General features: G+C 37.4%; 1 pseudogene; it reads right to left on the reverse strand.

The window, feature by feature from the left end:
* Nucleotides 1-255: 255 nt before the first annotated feature.
* LOC126959225 (primary cilium assembly protein FAM149B1-like) lies at nucleotides 256-2,315 on the reverse strand (annotated as a pseudogene).
* Between the last annotated feature and the right edge of the window lie 13,202 nt (nucleotides 2,316-15,517).

Raw genomic sequence — 15,517 nt, forward strand, 5'->3', positions numbered from 1 at the left:
GTTTTATTTTCTAAGTAATTTTTAAAACAAAAATAAACAATTTAAAATTTATTTTGTTCCAAATTTTAAAATAATCTTTCATACCCGCTCATTGCTAGTCGTATCAACTGTATTCCCTTGCTAGTATTTTTGTTGTTGTTGTTGGAAACTCAACTTTTATTCTGAGTTAAGCCTCTAGATAGTTTTAAGTCTGCCAAAGTAGTATTCCCCCTACCTTTTCTCTCCCCAACTATCAAGACTATTCTAGGAAGTAGGTCACTCTACCAAAAATGATTGAGCTGTGTTGGGCCTGAGAAAAAGTCGGGCAAAAGGAGCCATTCTTTTATTTTTTATTTTTATTTTTTGAGATGGAGCCTCTCTCTGTCACCCAGGCTGGAGTGCAATCTCGGCTCACTGCAAGCTCTGCCTCCCCGGTTCATGCCATTCTCCTGCCTCAGCCTCCCAAATAGCTGGGACTACAGGTGCCCACCACCACGCCTGGCTAATTTCTTGTATTTTTAGTAGAGATGGGGTTTCACCGTGCTAGCCAGGATGGTCTCGATCTCCTGACCTCGTGATCTGCCCTCCTCGGCCTCCCAAAGTGGGTGCTGATAGTTAGGTTCATCCACCACCGCACTTGGAGCTCGACTGGAGTCGCCATGGGGCGTCCCTCTGTCTTTGTGGCCCCACAGTACTCACATGTTCCACTTCAGCTGTGCCACTTCATTCCGCTGCCGCTGGGACTGGGGCTCCTCTAAGGATTTCTTCCACACGTCTTGGTATTCCAGCATGTGAATGCCTTGTGCTGATCGGATGAAAGGTTCGCGGCGATGGATTGCCTCTCTTAGTGGACTGCACTGTGTATGACAGAGATGATGTACTAAACTCCACAGCTCGATTTGGCCAACTTCGAATTGAAAGGATGGTACTGGAACCAGGCCTCAGAAGTAGCTTGTCATCAAGATCTAGGAGCTTGTCCATTAAGGAGCTATTTCTTGCCTGTAGAGGCATCCCATGAACCAAGAGACCATTCACATTTGGCTGATGACTGCTTGCTTCACAGAGACTCATTGGATTTGAAGTAACGGACAGTACCTTAGACTGTGGCACTCACGGTAACACCAAAGGATGTGGTTCACTCAGCACACAAGAACTTTTTGAATCGGGTCTGGGAACTGCAACATTACTCTCATCATCAGAGGCAAATCCTTCCCAGTGACTACTTGTCAACTGTTCCATACAGCTCACAACCTTGCTCCATACATTGTCAAACACATAAACAAGGACATCTTCTTTCACACAGTAAAATGGAGCAATGGGAGGATACCCTCATTTCTGTTTCTCTGTAGCTGCTCCTGATTTCTTCCCATGAAATCCCTCTTACATATCTGTGTGATCAAATGCTAGGTATTCCTCAATTACTCCTTCCGAGATGATTATAGAGTCTTCCTCGTCTCTTTCCATAGAACAAAAGCTGGAGGATTTGGCAATAGAAGATGCTTTATGAGCATACGAAGATGAAAAACGTAACTTCTTTCCCCTTATACCAAATATAGTAGAATCTCTTTCTTGAGACAAGGTTGTTTCATATGAAGCTGAAACAGCAGAAGGGGATCTAGGATACAATCTATAACCTTCACTTGGAGTGATTGTCTGCCTACCTAGAATCCTGAGGTGAGGAAAGCTAGCTATTCACTGTTGGCACTCTTCTTGTAGACTCTTGTTATGCACACTCAACTTCTGCTCATACAAGAGTTCATCGACGGCTGTGAACATTGCCTAGGCTTTTTCAGTGGCATTTTGATCGAGTTCACCATATCCCCAGGAGAAGTCCGAGCTGCCTTCAGTAGATATCCCTGCGCCTGTATAACTTGGAAAAGCAGAGAGTGAATTCCCAGCGTCGGCTGATGTAAAAGGTGATTCTCTTGTGATGTCAGACTCGCTTTGGGAACTTGTGTCTTTCTCATGACTGTCACTGGCAGGGAAATTTCCTCTAGCTTCTTGGGAGAGGGATGATGGTTAAGAGCATGTTTTGTTATTCCTTTCAGCTCCAAGCTCTGTGACACCACCTTCCAAGTGTATCTGGAGATCCTCTTCCTCCTCCTACTCCTCCTCTCCCTCCTCAGCCGCGGGTGGCCTGGGCCGGGGTGGGCACCGCAGGGTGAGGACCTCCGGTCCTGGCCCTCCCGCTGGCTCCGGCCTGGCCGCCTCCCACCACCTACTGGCCTCGTCTCGCCCCGTCGCCTAGTCTCCGAACCACCACCTCTCCAGGGTCCCCACCTCTCCAGTCCTACGACCTCCCTGCTTTCTTCCCTTGCTAGTATTTCTAATAACATGCCCTGATTAACTCATTTTATCTTTTGGTATAAATCAATTACAATTAAAATAGAGTTTGATAAATCTCAGTGGACCATTTTTTCATGTTAAAAATATTTTTTTTCTCAAGAGATCAAGTGTGATTAACTTCAGTGAGAGGCTAAAAGTTCAAATTATTCTCAGTAGAGAGAAATAGTCAGTTACTTTCCTTACAGATTTTTTTTTTCCATTTCTAAATGCAGAATGTCAAATCTGCAGTAGTTGTATTCCAAAGCAAATTTAAGTTTTTTCTCAGGTAACAAGCATGAACGTGAGGACTGATCCAAAGGGGCCACACAGAGGCTGCCAGTGGATTATGATCCCCGAAGCAGAAGCTCCTGAAAGAGATATGAATGTTGAATTTTTGCAGCTGCCCCTTCGCCTTTTTGGTCCTATTTTCACTTGCCACAGTGCTTTTGAGAGTGATCAGTGTTGCATGGATCGGCCATTGCTTCCTCTTTACTACCTAACAGTATCCTATTGCTGGTATGTATGTACCATTAATTTTTCATTCACTGGTTGATAGATATCTGGTCTGTTTTCAGATTTGGTAAGTATAAAATCTGCCACACCATTCAAATATATTTAGCCATATGGACATTTGCCTTCATTCTCCCAGGAGTGGAATTGCTAATCATGTGTTTAACTTTTTTTTTTTTTCTTTTTTTTTTTGAGACACAGTCTCCTTCTGTCCCCAGGCTGGAGTACACTGGCGCGATCTCAGCTCACTGTAACCTCAGCCTCCTGGGTTCAAGAGATTCTCCTGCCTCAGCCTCCGTAATAGCTGGGATTACAGGCACACACCACCATGCCTGCTAATTTTTGTATTTTTAGTAGAGACGGGTTTCACCTTGTTGGTCAGGCTGGTCTTGAACTCCTGACCTCGTGATCTGCCCACCTCGGCCTTCCGAAGTGTTGATATCACAGACATGAGCCACCATGCCCGGTGTGTTTAACTTTTTAGGAACTGCCCTTTTCATCAGCAAAGGTGGTGGAAAAGACAGTATCTAAGAAAATTACATTACAATGATAATATAAATATAAAAATTTATGAGTGTCATTGTTTAGCTCCTTGCCAGCACTTAGTATTTATTACCAGAGTTTTTGTTGTTGTTTTAGTTTAATATTTCCAATAGATGTGTAATGGTAGTTTAGCATGGATTTAATCTGTTTTTTGATTACTAATAATAATCTTGAACAACTTATCATGTGCATATGTGCTATCCCTGCCTCTTCTTTGGTATAGAGAAAACATCAGTAAAGTTTCTGTTCAAATCTTTTGTCCAATTATCATTAGGGATTTTGTTTTCCATTTATTGAGTTTTAAGATCTTTTTAAATATACACAGAATATGTCTTTTAGCAGATATGTATTTGCAAATATATTTTTCCCAGTCTATGATTTGGCTTTCCATTCTCATAGCAGTGTACTTTGAAGAGCAAAAGCTGTGAATGTAATCTATAATTTGTCAATTTTTTTTTTCATTATTCATGTATTTGGTGTTGTGCTTAAGAATCTTTGCCTAGTGAATTACAAAGATTTTCTTCCATATTTTCTAGGATAGATTTTATAGTCTGAGGTTTTACATTTAGGGATAAATTTATTTTGAGCTGATTTTTGTGTATGGTGTGGGGTATCAGTCAGCATTCATATATTTACACATGATATCCAATTTCTAGCACCTTTCTTAAAATGACTATCCTTTCTTCATTATATTATATTGGCCCTCTTGTTGAAAAGAGTAGGTGTAGGTTATTTTGGACTCTTTGTTTTCGTTGATTTTATTAATCCTTTCATCAATACTTACCTTGTCTTAATTATCGTAGCTTTATAGTAAGTCTTGAAATCAGGCAGTGTGTCAGTTCCCTGAATTTATTTTTCTTTTTCAAAAATATTTTGAAACTATTGGCCCTTTGTTCTTTTCATTGAAATTTTTAAAGACAATTTGTCAATTTATTTAAGAAGAAGCTTGCTGAAATATTGATTTGGAGGCCTTTGAATCTATATATAAATCAGTTTGGGGAGAATTGACATCTTAACAAAATTGAGACTTTTGATGGATGAAGATGGTATAGCTTTCCATTTTGGTCTCTTTTGATTTTTCTCTTCAGTGGTTTACGCTTTTCAGCCTACAAATTCTGGGTATATTTTATTAGATTTGTTCCTAAGAATTTAGTGATTTGTAAAATTCTGTTATAATAGTCCTAGTCTTTAAGTTTTGATTTCTACTTGTTTCCTGTTAGTTTGTAGAAATGCAGTCGGTTTTTGTATATTGACCTTTTATCTTGAGAACTGTCTAAAATTATTGTGAGTTTCAGTAGCTTATTTATATGTACCTTAGGGATTTCATGTCAGTCTGTGAGTAAAAACAGTTTTATTTCTTCTCTTTTCAATCTGTTTGTTTTTACTGTTTTCTTCCTTTTTGTCTTAGTGCACTGTTTAGGACCTCTAGTAGTAATGTTGAATTGGAGTGATGAGAGAATACATCCAGCTGTCTTATCTATCTTAGCGGGAAAACATTCATTCACCATTAAGTATGATGCTAGCTGTATGAGTTTTTATGGATGTCCTTTATCATGTTGAGGAAGTTTCTGTTGAATATTAGGGTACTGGAAGTTTTTATTATGAAAGGATGCTGCATTTTTCAAGGCTTTTTTGCATCCATTAAAATAATAATGTAGTGTTCTTTTAGTCTATTGATATGGTTCATTTGCATTGATTGATTTTTGAATGCTGAATAAACCATACATTGCTGGCATAAACCCCACTTGGTCACGATGCATTACACTTTTATGTTACTAGATTTATTATGCTAATAATAGTATATTTGTCTCAATTTTTCAAGTTTCTTAAGGTAAAAGCTCAGATTGTTGATCTAAAATCTTTTTTCCAACAAAAGCCTTCAGTTCTAGAAATTCACCTGTAAATATTGTTTGATTGCATACCACAATTGTTTAATGAGTATTTTTGTAGCAATTTTGAATCTACAGAAAAATTGTAAAATTTTCCACATACTCTCTCACCTCTTCTCCTCATTTTTCCCTATTTTTGAATTATTGTGTTAGTGAGAAACATTTGTTACAATTTATGAGGCAATAATAATATGTTATTATTAACTAAAGTCCATAGTTTACATTATGGCTCACTCTTTGTGCTCTGCCTTCTGTGGGTTTTGACAAATGTATAATGACATGTATCCATCATTACAGTATCACATAAAATAGATTCACTGTCCTAGAAATTTTCTGTGCTCCACCTATTTAGCCTTCTTTTCCACCCTCCCCTTGAACTTTTGGCAACCATTGATCATTTTACTGTATCATAGTTTTGCCTTTCCAGAATGTCATGTAGTGGGAATCATATAGCATGTGACCTTTTCAGATTAGCTCATTTACCTTAGCAATATGCAATACATTTAAGATTTTAAAATTCCTTTATGATAACTTATTGTTTGTTATTATTATTATTATTTTTTTTTTTTTTTAAAGACAGAGTATATGTTGTTATGTGGTTCAGCCTGGACTCAGACTACTGAGCTCAAGTGATCCTCCCACCTCAGCTTCCTGAGTAGCTGGGATTGTAAGCATTTACCATTATGCCTGGCTTTCATTGCTTTTTAATCACTGAATAATATTCTACTGTGTGGATCATCACAGTTTGTTTATATAGTCACCTATCAAGAATAACTTGGTGGCTTCCAAGTTCTGACAATAATGAATAAAGCAAATGAAGAAATAAAGCATAATGAATAGACATTTGTGTGCAGGTTTTTGTGTGAACATATGTCTTTTTTGTTTGTTTTTTTCAGATGGAATCTCACTCTGTTGCCCAGGCTGGAGTGCAGTGGTGCAATCTCGGCTCACTGCAACCTTGCCTCTCGGGTTCAAGCCATTCTCCTGCCTCAGCCTCTGGAGTAGCTGGGATTACGGGCACACGCTACCACACCCGGCTAAGTTTTGTATTTTTAGTGGAGATGGGGTTTCACCATATTGGTCAGGCTGGTCTCAAACTCCTGACCTCGTGATCTGTCTGCCTCGGCCCCACAAAAGTGCTAGGATTACAGGTGCGAGCCACCACGCCAGGCCAAACATATGTTTTTAACTTACCAAGGAGCATGATTACTGGATCATGTAACAGGATTGTGTTTAGTTTTGTAACATATTGCCTGGTATGGTTTGGATCAGTGTCCCTACCAGTTGTCATGTTGAAATATAATCCCCAATGTTGGAGGTGGGGCCTGATGGGAGGTGGCTAACTGGGACAGATTTTCTCCTTGGTACTGTTGTCATGATAGTGAGTAAATTCTGCGATCTGGTTGTTTATAAGTTTTGGCACCTCCCCGGTCTCTCTCTTCCTCCTTCTCCAACAGTGTGAAGTGCTGATTCCCTCTTCACCTTCTGACATGATTGTAGGTGTCCTGAGGCCTCCCAGAAGCCAAGCAGATGACAGCATCTTGCTTCCTATACAACCCGAAGAACTGTGAGCCAATTAAACCTATTTTCTTCGTAAATTACCCAGTCTCAGGTATTTAAACAATGAGAGAATGAACTAATACACTTCCAAACTATTTTCCAAAACGACTGTACCATTTTGCATTCCCACTCACAATGAATGAGAGTTCTTGTTGCCCCACATTCTCACCAGCATTTGGTGTTGTCATTATTTGGAGTTTTACCGTTCTCATGGGTGCGTAGCAGCATCTCTCTCACCTTAAAATTTGTAATTCCTTAATGACATATGAAGTTGAGTATCTTATGTTTATTTGTCCTCTATATATCTTCTTTGGTAAGATGTCTGCTCAGATTTTTTTGTCCTTTTAAAATTAGATTGTTTCCTTCATTTTCATCCAAAATGCTACCTATTTTCCCTTGTTACTCCCTTTTCCAGGTATTGGTTATTTCTAAGCATATCATTTAATTATTTGGATTTTTTTTCACACAATTGTCTTTTTTTCTTTTTTGAGAAAGTATCTCTTGTTCTGTTGCCCAGGCTGGAGTACAGTGCTATGATCATAGCTCACTCTAACCTTGAACTCCTAGGCTCAGGTTATCCTCTTGCCTCAGCCTCCCGTGTAGCTGGGACTACAAGTATGTGCCATCATACCTAGTAAATTTTAAAATATATATATTTTATAGGATGGGATCTCACTATTTTGCCTAGGCTGGTCTCAAACTCCCAGCCTCAAGTTATCCTCCTACCTTGGGCTCCCAAAGCACTGGGATTACATGACATCTTCCTATTACTGATTTCTCATTTATAGTCAGGAAAAACACTTAAACAAATTTAAAATAATTAGAATTATGCAAAGTTTATTTTATGGTCCAGAATATATTTCTCCTGTCATTTCTATAAATTTTCTTGTTATGTATTTTGAAGGTCTTTTTTAAGGTATGTTATGTTTTCTTGATAAGTTAATGCCCTTCTGATTATATAAATTTCTCTTTTATTTCTGGAAGTATTTTATTTTATTTTACTTTAAGTTCCGGGATACATATGCAGATGTGCAGCTTTGTTACATAAGTATACATGTGCCATGGTGGTTTGCTGCACCTATCAATCCATCATCTAGGTTTTGAGCCCCACGTGCATTAGGTATTTATCCTAATGCTCTCCCCCACCTTGCCCGTACCCCCCAACAGGCCCTGGTGTGTGATGTTCCCTTGCTTGTGTCCACGTGTTCTCATTATTTAACTCTCACTTATGAGTGAGTACATGTGGTATTGGTTTTCTGGTCCTGTGTTGGTATGCTGAGGATGATGACTTCCAGCTTCATCTATGGTCCTGCAAAGAACATGATCTCATTTTTTTTTATGGCTCCATGGTATTCCATGGTGTATATGTAACACATTTTCTTTATCCAGTCTATCATTTATGGGCATTCGGTTTAGTTCCATGTCTTTGCTAAGTGTGCATGTGTCATTATAGTGGAATGAGTTCTATTCCTTTGGGTATATATACCCAGTAATGGGATTGCTGAGTCGAATGATATTTCTGGTTCTAGATCCTTGAGGAATTACCACACTGTCTTCTACAATGGTTGAACTAATTTACCCCCGCCAACAGTGTAAAAGCAGTTTTTCCACAGCCTCACCACCATCTGTTGTTTCTTGACCTTTTAATAATCGTGATTCTGACTGGCCTGAGATGATATCTCATTGTGGTTTTGATTTGCATTCCTCTAATGATCAGTGATGATGAGCTTTTTTCTTCATGTTGTTTGTCTACATACATGTCTTTTTTTGAGAAGTATCTTTCCATATCCTTTGCCCACTTTGTGATGGGGTTGTTTGTTCTTTTCTTGTAAATTTATTTAAGTTCTTTGTAAATTCTGGATATTAGACTTTGTCAGATGGGTAGATTGCAAAAATTTTCTCCCATTCTGAAGGTGGCCTGTTCACTCCGATGCTAGTTTCTTTTGCTGTGCAGAAGCTCTTTAGTTTAATTAGATGCTGTTTGTCAATTTTGGCTTTGTTGCAATTGGATTTGGTGTTTTTGTCATGAAGTCTTTCCCATGCCTATGTCCTGAATGGTATTGCCTAGGTTTTTTTCTAGGGTTTTTATGGTATTAGGTCTTACATTTAAGTCTTTAATCCATCTTGAGTTAATTTTCGTTTTGTATAAGGTGTAAGGAAGGGTCCAGTTTTAGTTTTCTGCATATGGCTAGCCAGTTTTCCCAGCCAGCACCATTTATTAAATAAGGAATCCTCTCCCCATTGCTTGTTTTTGTCAGGTTTGTCAAAGATCAGATGATTATAGATGTGTGGTGTTACTTCTGAGGTCTCCGTTCTGTTCTTTTGGTCTACATGTCTGTTTTGATACCAGTACCATGCTGTTTTGGTTACTGTAGCCTTGCAGAATAGTTTGAAATCAGGTAGCACGATGCCTCCAGCTTTGTTCTTTTTGCTTAGGATTGCCTTGGCTATACAGTGTGGCCATTTTCATGACATTGATTCTTCCTATCCATGAAGATGGGATGTTTTTCCATTTGTTTATGTCTTCTCTTATTTTCCTGAGCAGTAGTTTGTAGTTCTCCTTGAAGAGGTTCTTCACTTCCCCTGTTAGCTGTATTTGTAGGTATTTTATTCTCTTTGTAGCAATAGTGAATGGGAGTTCATTAATGATTTGGCTCTCTGCTTGTGTACTGTTGATGTATAGGACCGTTTGTGATTTTTGCACATTGATTTTGTATCCTGAGACTTTCCTGAAGTTGCTTATCAAGCTTAAAGAGTTTTGGGGCTGAGACGATGGGGTTTTTCTAAATATAGAATCATGTCATCTGCAAACAGAGACAATTTGAATTCCTCTCTCCCTATTTGAGTACTCTTTATTTCTTTCTCTTGCCTGATTTCCCTGGCCAGAACTTCCAATACTATGGTGAATAGGAGTGGTGTATACTTTACCTGATATTAGCATACCTACTCTAGCTTTCTCTTCATGAGTATTTGCTTTGTTTTCCCAGCTTTTTATTTTTAAACTATGTCCATTTATTTATTTATTTATTTATTTTTGAATCAAATCATTTTATTTTAATCAAACAAAAATTTTCCAGGAGATTATTTAATTTCAATTAACATCAGTTATATAATTCATACAATACACTATAAGACTTTTCTAAGGATTATCATATATATTTTTATTTAATTTTCACAACAACTGAGGTATGCAGGACTTTCAGAAATTTATTTATATTTTTATTTTTTAAATTTTTTCATAAGTTATTGGTGTACAGGTGGTATTTGGTTACATGAGTAAGTTCTTTAGTGATGATTTGTGGGATTTTGGTGCGCCCATCACCTAAGCAGTATACACTGCACCATATTTGTAGCCTTCTATCCCTCACTCCCATGTCACTCTTCCCCACAAGTCCCCAAAGTCCACTGCATCATTTTTATGTCTTTGCATTCTCATAGCTTAGCTCCCACATATCAGTGAGCACATAAGATGTTTGGTTTTCCATTCCTGAGTTACTTCACTTAGAATAATAGTCTCCAATCTCATTCCACTCCCTGCAAATGCTGTTAATTCATTCCTTTTCATGGCTGCTGCATAGTATTCCATTATATATATATGTATATACCACAGTTTCTTTATCCACTCGTTGATTGATAGGCATTTGGGTTGGTTCCACGATTTTGCAATTGTGAAATGTACTGTTATAAACATGCATGTGCAAATATCTTTTTTGAATAATGACTTTCCCTCTGGGTAGAAATCCAGGAGTGGGATTGCTGGATCAAATGGTAGTTCTACTTTTAGTTCTTTAAGAAATGTCCACACTCTTCTCTGTAGCAGCTGTACTAGTTTACATTCCCACCAGCAGTGTAGAACTGTTCCCTGTTCACTGCATCCACACCAGCATCTACTGTTTTTGGATTTTTTGATTATGGCCATTCTTGCAGGAGTGAGGTGGTATCACATTGTGGTTTTGATTTGCATTTCCCTGATCATTAGTAATGTTGAGCATTTTTTCACATGTTTGTTGGCCACTTGTATATCTTCTTTTGAGAATTGTCTATTCATGTCCATAGCTCACTTTTCAATGGGATTGTTTTTCTCTTACTGGTTTGTTTGAGTTCGTTGTAGATTCTAGATATTAGTCCTTCATCAGATGTGTACATTGTGAAGATATTCTCCCACTCTGTGTGTTGTCTGTTTACTCTGCTGACTGTTCCTTTTGCTGTGCAAAAGCTCGTTAGTTTAATTTGGTCTCAGCTACTTATCTTTTTTTTTTATTGCATTTGCTTTTGGTTTCTTGGTCATGAAATCTTTGCCTAAGCTGATGTCTAGAAGGTTTTTCCAATGTTATCTTTTAGAATTTTTACAGTTTCAGGTCTTAGGTTTAAGTCCTTAATCTATCTTGAGTTGATTTTTCTATAAGGTGAGTGATGCATATCCAGTTTCATTCTCCTACATGTGTCTAGCCAATTATCCCAGCACCATTTGTTGAAAAGGGTGTCCTTTCTCCACTTTACGTTTTTGTTTGCTTTGTCAAAGATCAGCTGGCTATAAGTATTTGAGTTTATTTCTGGCTTCTCTATTCTGTTCCATTGGTCTATGTGCCTATTTTTGCACTAGTACCATGCATTTTGGTGACTATGGCCTTATAGTTTAGTTTGAAATCAGGTAATACGATGTCTCCAGGTTTGTTTTTTGCTTAGCCTTGCTTTGGCTATATGGGCTCTTTTTTGGTTCCATATGAATTTTAGAGTTGTTTTTTCTAATTCTGTGAAGAATGATGGTGGTATTTTGATGGGGATTGCATTGGATTTGTGTATTGCTTTTGGCAGTATGCTCATTTTCACAATATTGATTCTACCCAATCATGAGCATGGGATGTGTTTCCATTTGTTTGTGTCGTCTATGATTTCTTTCAGCAGTGTTTTGTGGATTTTCTTGTAGAGGTCTTTCAACTCCTTGGTTACATATATTCCTAAGTATTTTGTTTTATTATATTTTTTGCAGCTATTTTTAAAAGGGTTGAGTTCTCGATTCAGTTCTCCACTTGGTCACTGATGGTGTATAGAAGAGCCACTGATTTGTGTACATTAATCTTGTATCCAGAAACGTCACTGAATTCTTTTATCAGTTCTAAGAGCTTTCTGGAGGAGTCCTTAGTGTTTTCAAGGTAAATGATCATATCTTTAGCAAACAGTGACAGTTTGACTTCCTCTTTACCAATTTGGATGCCCTTTATTTCTTTCTCTGGTCTGATTTCCTTGGCTAGGACTTCTAGTATTATGTTGAAGAGAGTGGCCAGAGTGAGCATCCTTGTCTTGTTTTAGTTTTCAGAGGGAATACTTTTAACTTTTCCTCATTCAGTATTATGTTGGCTGTGGGTTTGTCATAGATGGCTTTTATTAAATTAAGGTATATTCCCTGTATGCCAATTTTGCTAGGAGGTTTTGGGGGTTTTTTGTTTTTTGTTTTGTTTTGTTTTGTTTTGTTTTTTGAGTCAGAGTTTCTCCCTGACACCGAGGCTGGAGTGCAGTGGCCAATCTCGGCTCACCCCACAACCTGCACCTCCTTGGTTCAAGTAATTCTCCCACCTCAGCCTCCCGAGTAGCTGGGTTTACAGGTGTACAGCACCACACTGAGCTGATTTTTGTATTTTTAGTAGAGACCAGGTTTCACCATGTTGAGCAGACTAGTTTTGAACTCCTGACCTCAAGTGATCCACCTACCTCGGCCTCCCAAAGCGCTGGGATTACAGGCATGAGCTACTGCACCTGGCCCAGGAGTTTTAATCATAAAGGGATGCTGGATTTTGTAGAATGCTTTTTCTGCATCTATTGAGATTATCATGTGGTTTTTGTTTTTAATTCTGTTTATGTGGTGTATCACATTTATTGACTTGTGTATGTTAAATCATGTCTGCATCCCTAGTATGAAACCCACTTAATCATGGTGGATTATCTTTTTGATATGTTGTTGGATTTCGTTAGCAAGAATTTTAGCATTTATGTTCATCAATGATATCTGTCTGTTTTACTTATGTCCTTTCCTGGTTTTGGTATTAGCTTGAGGCTGGCTTCATAGACTGAACTGGGGAGGGTTCCTTCTTTCTCTATCTTGTGCAATAGTGTCAAAAGAATTGGTGTCAATTCATTTTTGAATATCTGGTAGAATTCTGCTGTGAATCCGTCTGGTCCTGGACATTTTTTTTATTAGTAATTTTTAAATTACCATTTCAGTCTCACTGCTTGTTGTTTGTCTGTTCAGAGTATCTTAATTCTTCCTGATTTAAGCTAGGAGGGTTGTCTTTTTTCCAGGAATTTATCCATCTCTTCTAGGTTTTCTAATTTATGTGTATAAAGGTGTTTATAGCAGTCTTTAATGATCATTTGTATTTCAGTGGTATCAGTTGTAATATCTCCTGTTTTGTTTCTTAGTGAGGTTATTTGGATTTTCTCTCCTCTTTTCTTGGTTAATCTTGCCAATGGTCTATTAATTTTATTTATCTTTTCAAAGAAAGAGCTTTTTGATTCATTTATCTTTTATATTGTTTTTTCTTTGTTTCAATTTCATTTAATTCTGCTCTGACCTTAGTTATTTCCTTTCTTCTGCTGGGTTTGTGTTTAGTTTGTACTTATGTCTCTAATTCCTTGAGTTGTGACCTTAGAGTGTCAGTTTGTGCTCTTTCAGTCTTTTTGATGTAGGTGTTTAGGACTATGAACTTTCCTCTTAGCACTGCCTTTGCTGTATCCCAGAGGTTTTGATAGGTTGTGTCATTACTGTCATTCAGTTCGAAGAATTTTTTAATTTCCATCTTGATTTTGTTTTTGACCCAATGCTCATTCAGGTGCAGATTATTTAATTTCCATGTATTTGCATGGCTTTGAAGGTCCGTTTTGGAGTTCATTTCCAGTTTTATTCCACTGTAGTCTGAGAGAGTGCTTGATATAATTTCATTTACTTAAATTTATTGGTTCTTGTTTTATGGCCTATCATATGGTCTATCTTGGAGAAAGTTCCATGGGCTGTTGAATAGAATGTGTATTATGTGGTTGTCAGATGAAATCTTCTGTATATATCTGTTAAGTCCATTTGTTCCAAGGTATAGTTTAAATCCATTGTTTCTTTGCTGACTCTGTCTTGATGACCTGTCTAGTGCTGTCAGTGGAATATTAAAGTCCCCCACTATTATTGTGTTGCTGCCTATCTCATTTATTAGGTGTGTTAATAATTGTTGTATACATTTGGGAGCTCCAGTGTTAAGTGCATATATGTTTAGAATTGTGATATTTTCCTGTTGAACAAGACCTTTTACCATTATATAATGTCCCTCTTTGTCTCTTTTAACTGCTGTTGCTTTAAAGTTTGTTTTGTCTGATATAAGAGTAGGTACTCCTGCTGGCTTTTGTTGTCCATTTGCATGAAATGCCTTTTTCTACCCCTTTACTTTAAGTAAAGTCTTTAAGTCTTTTAAGTGTTAGGTGAGGTTCCTGAAGGCAGTAGATGGTTGGTTGATGAGTTCTTACCCATTGTGTAGTTCTCTGTCTTTTAAGAGGAGCATTTAGTCCTTAACATTTACATTCAATGTTAGTATTGAAATGTGAAGTACCATTGCATTCATCGTGCTCTTTGTTGCCTGTGTACTTTGGGTTTTTGTTTGTTTGTTTTTGCTTTTTAACTTGCATTTTTTTTAATAGGCCCTATGTGATTTACATGCTTTAAAGACGTTCTGTTTCGATGTGTTTCAGGATTTGTTTCAAGATTTAGAGCTTCTTTTAGCAGTTCTTGTAGTGGTGTCTGGGTAATGGCGAATTCTCTCAGCATTTGTTTGTCTGAAAAAAACTATATCTTACCTTCGTATATGATGCTTAGTTTCACTGGATACAAATTCTTGGCTGGTAATCATTTTGTTTAAGGAGGCTGAAGATAGGGCCCCAATCCCTTCTAGCTTGTAGGGTTTCTGCTGAGAAATCTGCTGTTAACCTGATAGGTTTTCCTCTATAGGTTACCTGGTGCTTTTGTCTCACAGCTCTTTAGATTCTTTCCTTCATCTTAACTTGAAATGGTTTTCTTTTAATCTACCTAATCTTTTCAGTTGTACTTACTAACATGTTAGCCATTCTCCCCGTTCAACTCTTTTTCTGCCTCTTTTTGGATTAATATAGTAATTTTTACTTTATTTTTCTTCCTTTACTGCTTTTTCTCTAGTGGTTGTCCTAAGAGTTACCATATCTAACTTTAATATAGTTTAGTTTACCTTCAAATGACTTTACGAGAATCAAACCACAATATTCTTCTAATTTCTCTCTCATTTTTTGTACGATTTTTGTTATGAATTTTGTTTTACATACAATAAAATGATAATAGTTTTTAGACAGTCAACTAACTCAAACTCTTTATTTGGATATGACTATAGATTTAGATACAATTGTAAGAAATAATAAAGACCATGTATGTGCACATTACAGTTTCTCCCATTGGTAGCATATTGCAAAAGTACAGTAGAAAATTTTAACCAGAATATCAACCTTGATACAGTCAAAAGGCAAAACACCTCCGTCACCACATTGATCCCTCGTGTTGCCTTTTTGTAGATACAACCACTTATATTCCTGCACCAAATCCCTCGATAACCCCTGACAATCACTAATCTGTTTTCCATGTCTATCATTTTATTATTTCAAGAATGTTATATAAATGGAGCAATATATGTAACTAGCTGGGATTGGCT

The sequence above is a fragment of the Macaca thibetana genome, chromosome 7 (genome assembly GCF_024542745.1).
Source record: "Macaca thibetana thibetana isolate TM-01 chromosome 7, ASM2454274v1, whole genome shotgun sequence".
NCBI lineage: Eukaryota > Metazoa > Chordata > Mammalia > Primates > Cercopithecidae > Macaca > Macaca thibetana.